The sequence below is a fragment of the Setaria viridis genome, chromosome 1, assembly GCF_005286985.2.
Source record: "Setaria viridis chromosome 1, Setaria_viridis_v4.0, whole genome shotgun sequence".
Lineage (NCBI taxonomy): Eukaryota > Viridiplantae > Streptophyta > Magnoliopsida > Poales > Poaceae > Setaria > Setaria viridis.
Window position 1 is genome coordinate 24,365,011 of NC_048263.2, and position 8,199 is coordinate 24,373,209.

Consider the following 8,199-nt stretch of genomic DNA (forward strand, 5'->3'; position numbering starts at 1 on the left):
ATCTCGGGAGACAACGTCATCGAGGTGACAGAAGCAGACCTCAAGGACGATCAGAAGGAAGAGTTAGAAAAGCAGATGGCATACTACCGGAAGACGTGTCTACAATCCTTCAGTCGCACCAGGAGCGGGGAAACTGTCAAAAAGGCTCCATTTCCAACTCCCCACCAGATCACAATCGCCGAGGACTCGGGCAAGATGTCCGAGATGGTTCAACAGTCCGTCTACCAAGCTTTCATTGATCAATCCCCGGTGATTTCTAATACGGTATATAATGCCGTCATTAGCTCCTTGGCCAACGGCGTGTCCCAGGAATACCAGGGGCCGGCGTACGCCCCACCTATCACGGCCCCGACCAGGAGTTATCCAAGTAACTCCAAGTATACCCTATTCGGCTCCTCAGCCGATCCAGGCTTCGACTGGAGGTTCCAGCACCCCTTCATCGTTAATCTGTCTGGGGCCTAACGGCGCGCCATATCTCCAGCCGCAATCCATTCAGTTATCTCACGCGCAGTTGTCTCTTTTGAATTCAGTGCCTTGGGGGGCACCATCAGCAACGGTCGTCCAGGTTCAATCGGCCAGCCATGGAAGCTCTCCGATCCAGGCACCTTTCCAATTGGCCACGCAGCCGATGATGCCACAGTATTAGCCAGTTACGCCGGAGATGAGCAGGGGGCAGAAGCAACGGAAGCGCTTCGGAGCGCTGCACCGATCGTGCTGTATGACGAAACAGCTGGTTCACTGAGACAATCGATGCCAACTACGCAGCCAGCCGCGTCGCATCAGGCGCTGCATGCTTTCATCCACCACCCGGTCATCCCGCCGCCGGTCTACCAACATGTGCCGGTTCCCCAGCCGATAGTCCATCAACAACAACCAGACTGGACGGCACGCATAGCAGAGGTGATTCAAGAGCAATTCGGTTTAAAACCGAAGGTGCAAACCTACACGTACAGGACGCCATACCCACCTACCTATGACTTACTGCCATTTCCCTACCGGTACAAAGTTCCTGATTTCACCAAGTTTCATGGATGGAAACGCCGGATATAATCAGATACTAATGGCCGAGGAGGACATATCAAAAACGGCTTTCAGGTGCCCGGGTCACCTTGGTTTATTCGTGTGGGTAGTAATGACTTTCAGTTTGAAAAATGCCGGCGCTACATATCAACGAGCCATGAATTACATATTTCACAAACTTATCGGCATTCTGGTGGAAATTTACATCGACGACGTCGTAGTCAAATCAAAAGGGCACCAGGAACATCTGGCCGATTTGCGGCAGGTACTGGAATGCACGAGAAAGCACGGAATGAAGATGAACCCGAACAAGTGTGCTTTCGGCGTATCCGCCGGACAATTCTTAGGATTCATGGTTCACGAGCGTGGGATAGAGATCAACCGGAAGACCACAGCGGCCATCAATAAGGTTGTGCCCCCACAGAATAAAACTGAGTTGCAATCCTTGATCGGCAAGGTCAATTTCATCAGAAGATTCATATCCAACCTATCCGGGCGTATCCAGGCCTTCACACCATTGTTAAAGTTAAAACCCGACCAAGAGTTCGTATGGGGAGAAGAGCAACGCAAGGCACTAGAAGACATTAAGCAATACTTGATCTCGCCACCAGTATTGGTCCCACCTCAAACTGGTAAGCCATATAAGCTGTATTTATCGGCCGATGAACGAGCTATCGGGTCGGCTCTGGTCTAGGAGTTTGAAGGAAAGGAACGGGTAATATATTATGTCAGCAGAAGACTTCTGGACGCCGAAACAAGATATCCCCCAGTAGAGCGGCTATGCCTATGCCTTTACTTCTCATGCACCAAACTCAGACACTACTTGTTATCGGCAGACGTAGTAATATACATGCTGTCATTACCGATTTTGAAAGGACAGATTGGGAAATGGATCTTAGCTTTATCAGAGTTTGATCTGCGATACGAATCGGTAAAAGCCATCAAGGGTCAGGTTATGGCCGATTTCGTCACCCAGCATTGCGGACCAGAAATCACCGTTGTGGAGCCAGTACCGTGGGCCTTATATTTTGATGGTTCGTCATGTGGGGCCGGATTAGGAATCGGCATCATTCTCATATCGCCTCGGGGGGCAAGTTATGATTTCTATCTGCCGATAAAAGCATCCGCCACTAATAACCAAGCAGAGTACCGAGCCATATTAAAGGGGTTACAATTGCTGAGACAGATTAAGGCCGACGCCGTCGAGATTTTTGGAGATTCCATGCTCATCGTGGATCAATTAACAGGGAGATCCGAGTGCAAGGATGACATATTAAGGATTTATTACGAAGATTGCCTCCAGCTTCTGAAGAAATTCAAGTCTGCGGTTATTGAGCATACCCCTAGGGATCATAATGAAGAGGCCAACAGGCTTGCCCAGCACGCGTCCGGATATCGGCCGATTCAGGGCGCCATGGTTCTGGAGCTCGCGGCCGACGACTGGCGAAAAGAGATCGCCGATTATTTAAAAGATCCGTCTAAGAAAGGGGATCGGCGAGTACGATTTCAGGCCACAAAATATGTGTTACTAGAAGATGACTTGTTCTACCGGACGATCGATGGTGTTCTACTCAAATGTCTAGGAATAGAGGAGGCAAAGACTCTGATGGGAGAAATCCACGAAGGAGTATGTGGAGCCCACCAATCGGCACATAAGATGAAATGGATGATTAGGAATAATGGATACTACTGGCCAACAATCCTCGAGGACTGTTTCAAATATTATAAAGGATGCCAAGATTGTCAGAAATACGGGAATGTGCAGCGTGCGCCCGCATCGGCTATGAATCCCATTATCAAGCCGTGGCCGTTTAGAGGTTGGGGAATAGACCTCATCGGACAAATTTATCCTCCGTCAAGCAAAGGACATAAATTCATTCTAGTAGCCACAGATTATTTCGCCAAATGGGTGGAGGCGATCCCGTTAAAGGCGGTAACATCGGCCGCCATGGTCGACTTCGTAAGGGATCATATCGTCTATCGCTTCGGCATCCCTCAGACTATCACAACCGATCAAGGAACGATGTTTACATCGGGAGAATTCGAAGAGTTCACGGCCGATATGGGTATCAAGCTGCTAAACTCCTCTCCGTACTATGCTCAAGCTAATGGTCAGGCCGAGTCTTCCAATAAAGGGATAATTAAGTTGATCAAGAGGAAGATAGAAGAACAACCCAAAAAATGGCATTTATGTCTGACCGAAGCTCTATGGGCATACAGGATGGCCTGCCACGGGACCACCAAGGTGTCTCCTTATCAGTTGGTGTATGGTCATGAGGCAATACTGCCATGGGAGTTGAGAACAGGATCGAGACGCACGTCGCTCCAAGATCAGCTGGCGGCCGATGATTACTCCTCGCTCATGAAAAGGGAACTTGACGACTTGGCAGGTCAACGATTGAAAGCTTTGATCAGCATCGAAGAAAACAAGAAGAAAGTGGCCAGATGGTATGACAAGAAGGTCAAAATTAAGCAGTTCTCCCCGGGGGACCTGGTATGGAAGTTAGTGCTACCGATTGGGTCAAAGGATCCTAAATTCGGTAAGTGGTCTGCCACTTGGGAAGGGCCGTATAAAATCGGCCGATGTGCCCCGGGAAATGCTTACATTTTGGAAATGGTCGAAGGAGAAGAGTTTACTAGGGCTTTGAACGGGAGATACTTGAAAAGGTATTACCCCAGTATATAGGTCGGAGCATAAGAATCGATCACAGAGTATGACGAACAAACACACAGCCGATACGAAAGAAAAATTGCCTAAAGGAAGAATATAATCGTTCAAATCGACCGATTTATCATTCGGTACGGACGATAGATTACACGGTCGACGCAGTACAAGTCGCCGTTAGAACAAAAAATAATCAACCACGTTTCTTCTTGAGTTCTCTCTCAATCCGGCCTAGTTCTATCAGAAGACGGATGCTTCGTTCTTCCATGTCTTTCATCGCGGCCTCCGCTTCGACTTGACGAGGAAGAGGATGAATCCGATCCATCGCCGGGCACGATGTCCCCGCCGCGGCATCTTCAAGGGCAACCGGACGAGGGAGTGGGTGGCTCCTGTCAACTTGAGGTCGCCCGTAGTCATTGCTGTCGATGAAGTCCCAGATCCGTTGGACGTCGGCGGGGACGTGATCTCTGAGTTCTTCACGGTGAGCCCTAATCAGGTCCTTGTCTTCTTGCGATAACGGTTCGTCAGAGTACACGAGCCCGATTGCCCGTTCGAGTTCAGGACTAAGGCGCCGTGGCTGGAAAAAGAAACGACATATAACCGCCTAAGTTGGAGTGGTTTAGGGGAATCGAACTGAAAGAAGGCGGAGGCGGATCCCTTACCTGATTAACAGAGGAGAAAGAGGAAGATGAAGAAGACATGACTGCAAACGCTCCAGCGGAAACAAATCGGGGAAAAAGGAATCAAGTGGAGTGGGTGTTCTCAAGAATGAAACCGAGGCTGGCATTTATAAGTAGAGAAAGCGTGAATGTTTGGTAAGGCGCGTCCCGTCAGAAGTAAAAAGGGAAATAAATAAGAGGGCGCCGCGAAGGATGGTCAAAAGGGCATTAATGTTCTTACAAAACGACCAGTACTTTTACAGATCGCCCAGAAGGGCGTTAATGGCCACAATCGCTCGATGCCGGATCTGATCGGCCGAGTCCAAACCCCGTTGGTCATCCTCTGCCGACCTTGGAACTTCTGACATATGGCGATGGAGTCTAAGGGCTTCATGGGCCAGATGCTGCCTCTCCCGCTTTAAATCGGCGATAACGGAGGGGAGTTCCTAGAGCCTCTTCTCTTCGATGGCTATTTCCTTGGTTACTTGCTCCATTTCCTTGGCGAGTTCTGCTCTTCGGCATTTGAGGCGGTCTATCGTGCCGACGAGTCCAGGGCGGGAGTCCTCGAGAAAGTGAATTCGTTGGTGTACCTCCTGGGCCCGATGCTTGTACGAGTCTTCTTCTTCACGAGTCTTGGTCAGTTTGGCGCGATCGGCCATGTGACGCAGAGCCCTGAAGACCGGGATCCGCATTGACTCAATGTAAGCGGCCGGCGCCAAGGCTTCTTCTGCTTCCTCTGGGACCCGCCCGCTGACGTCACCGAAGAGCTACCGAATTGGCGAAGCGTCCTCTACCAATCGGCCGATGTCCTCTTGAAGAAGGGATCGTATGCTTTCGAGCTTGGCGCGGACGTCATCAGGGACAGAGCTCAAAGTAACCTGACGGGAAGCAACTTCCTCGTCATCGGAAAGCGCGACCGCAAACAAGAAGAGGCTGTTATTGGGAGTGTCCTGTTCCTGCAAAATGATAGATGAAAAGAAAAACAAGTTAGCCGATGGTGGTAGCAAATCGGCCGACAAAGGTTGGGAAATTTCTTACTTCTTTAAAGCGGATTTCTTCCGTCGGCATTTGCGAGACCGACACTCTCGACTCTGGAACTGGCACCATTGGCTCATCGGAAGAGGAGGACTCAACGACAATCGGCGCTCTGCTCGGGTCGGTCTCTTGAAGGGTAACCGATGGCTGATCGGATAGCGGGGTTAGCGTACCAGTAACCTACGTCGAAGCTAGTAAGATCATCATTCAAATATTAGAGGACTGGGTTGAAAGATCATATACTTCAACCGGAGGGGGCGCTGGCATTTCAACAGCTGCTTGGGACGCCGCCGATTGCTGAGGATTTACTAGGGCAGTCTGTGCAGCCTAATATAGGAAGGGTCAGTATTGAAATGGCGATCAGGAAAATCGGACGGTGAGTTTACCTGTATAGCTTCCACCAATAATGACGCGGCAGCTGCTCCGGCTTCTGTAGCGGCTTGAAGGTCGACTTCTTCAGCAACCGGAAGGGTTGGCGCAGCTGAAGTTTCCGCCGATGCAATCATGGGTGGATCGGCCGATTCTATACGAGCACGCACTCGGTGACTGGTTTTCTTGATGACCTTCTTCTGCGCCTGTTTTGCTCAGCCAGCGACGTCATCGACAGAAGGGGCATGATAGCTGATGAGGGGGAATGCTGTGTACGGATAGCGGTCCTCTATCGGTCGACCACTCCTGCTGCGTTTTGGGGGAGCACGGCTTTCAGACTGAAGCAACAGCAAGAGTCAGTATATATATATATAAAAAGATGAAGGGAGATGAAAATCGGCCAGAAAAAGAGAGGTACCTCGGCATTCGGGTCGATGTTAGCTGGATCCAGGAGATTGCAGTATACCACCGCAGAAGCGCAGAACAGGTACTGCTTCCACTCGGCTCACCATAGCTTGAACTGCTGAACGGCGAAAGGAGCTACTATCCAACCGGTCAGATCTATGGTGCTGGAATCTGGGATCCGATCACGCAGTCGGCTGTAGTCAAGACCCTTGGTAAGTTCGTCTCTGAACTTTGCTCGGCCGGCGAAGTATGCGTAAATCGGCAGTTGACCCAGGCCGAATTGCCGTGCTGCGACAGAGGGGTTGTAAAACTCATAAGTAGGGGCGTCTTTCCCCAAGAAGAAGTTTGCCGGTAAGATCCCCGGCTTGATTAATTCATCTGTGAGGTCTTCATCGAATTTGCCAGTGGCTGAGTCGAAACAAGAAGGGAGTTTGAAGATTGGATCCTCCCTCTGATAAGGGAACCAGCTGGTTGCATCTTCGCTGAAGCCATTATAGAAGCATCTGAAATATTCGGCCACCTTGGTAGCAGAATATGAACAACCAGAAAAGGCCGATGCTGCTTCGCCGAAGGACGTACATCAGCATCGGACAATAGGATTTTCTGCCGATTCGATGTTGGGGAACATCATGTGCTCCACTCGTTGCTGGGAGATCTTGCTCATGTACAGATTAAGCCACAAATTGATGAACCACCAGGGTCCACCTGGGTTTCCAACCGGCTCTCCTTGGGACAGTTTGACGCCGATCTTGTGCAGCATATGGTAGGCTGATCCCAATAAGTGCTTTCCAAGGGGAACAGAGGCCCCTATCGATAGTGCCTCAGCCAGAGCCTGCGTGTTGGTAGATGGACCGGCTGCTCTCCCATAGAAAAAATGTTTCTCTAGCCACATCATCAGGAAGGCCGCATGCTCTCTATTTTCGACTGTTCCGGCCCTTCTGTTGCATCTGATGAATCCTTTCCATCCGCCGATTCCTTTTGTATCCAGCCGATGAGACGTCTTGGCTAGAAGACGAAAAGGGGTATCTGGAGAGGAGATGTCAAGGCCAGTCAACATGACCACATCGGCCAGGGTGGGAGTCATAGGCCTGTGTTCGAAGAGGAATGCGTTGAGGGCATCAGACCAGAAATAGGAGGCTGCTATCACTAAGGGCTCATTTCTTTCCATTTGGGATAAAGATAGATCAACGCACTGGCCGATTTTGTGCTCGTCCCATTGGACTCTCTTGGAGGCGGCTATCCGTTGGTACCATTCTCTCCAGCCGGGGGTTTCATTCGGCCATGACCTGAAGGTACCTGACCAGTGATCTAGGTCCATGGTTGATTGCTTGAAAGGGATCCTATGGGTTTCCAAATTGATTAGGTCAGTTGGATCTGGGTTTCCCATGGGACCGAGACAGATAAGGCCAGGAGTTTCTATGAGACGAATAGTAATCTGATGCCTAACCGCCTAAAAAAGGAAAAAAAAGGTGCGGAAGTAAGAACGGATCTAAAGTAAATGCATTATTATTAAAGAAAGGAGAGTTTCGGTAATGACCTCCGGGATGAAGCTCATCGTGGTTGGCGGGATCGCCGGTAGAGCTCCGGATGCTGAAGCCGCTGATGGGACTTCGGTCGAAGCCCCAACTCCCGCCGATGGAGCTCCTTCTCCCACCGATGGAGCCGCCGCCGTTGCCACTGGAACTCCTGCTGGTGGAGCCATCTCCGGAGCTTCGGGTGTTGGTGAGGTGCCTGAGGGTACCGCCATTGGAGAAGTAGGGTGGAGTGTAGATGGAAGGAGATTCCGGGGAAAAACTGGAGGCTAAGGAAGGTGCCGGAGGAAGAAGAAGGTCAGTGCGCTAAAGAAAGAAGACGTGAGCTCATGAGGAGGAGTACGGGACGTGCTGATATTTAAAGGTGGTCTGAGAAGGGGTAAAAGCGGAATTTTTACCGCGCCGGCGTTTCGATTTTTTCGGGAGGAGTGGTTGTCGTGGGCACCCGTTTCGAAAATATTGCAATCATCAAGCTGGAGACCGCGAAACGGAAGGATATTTTCAATGTGTTTGT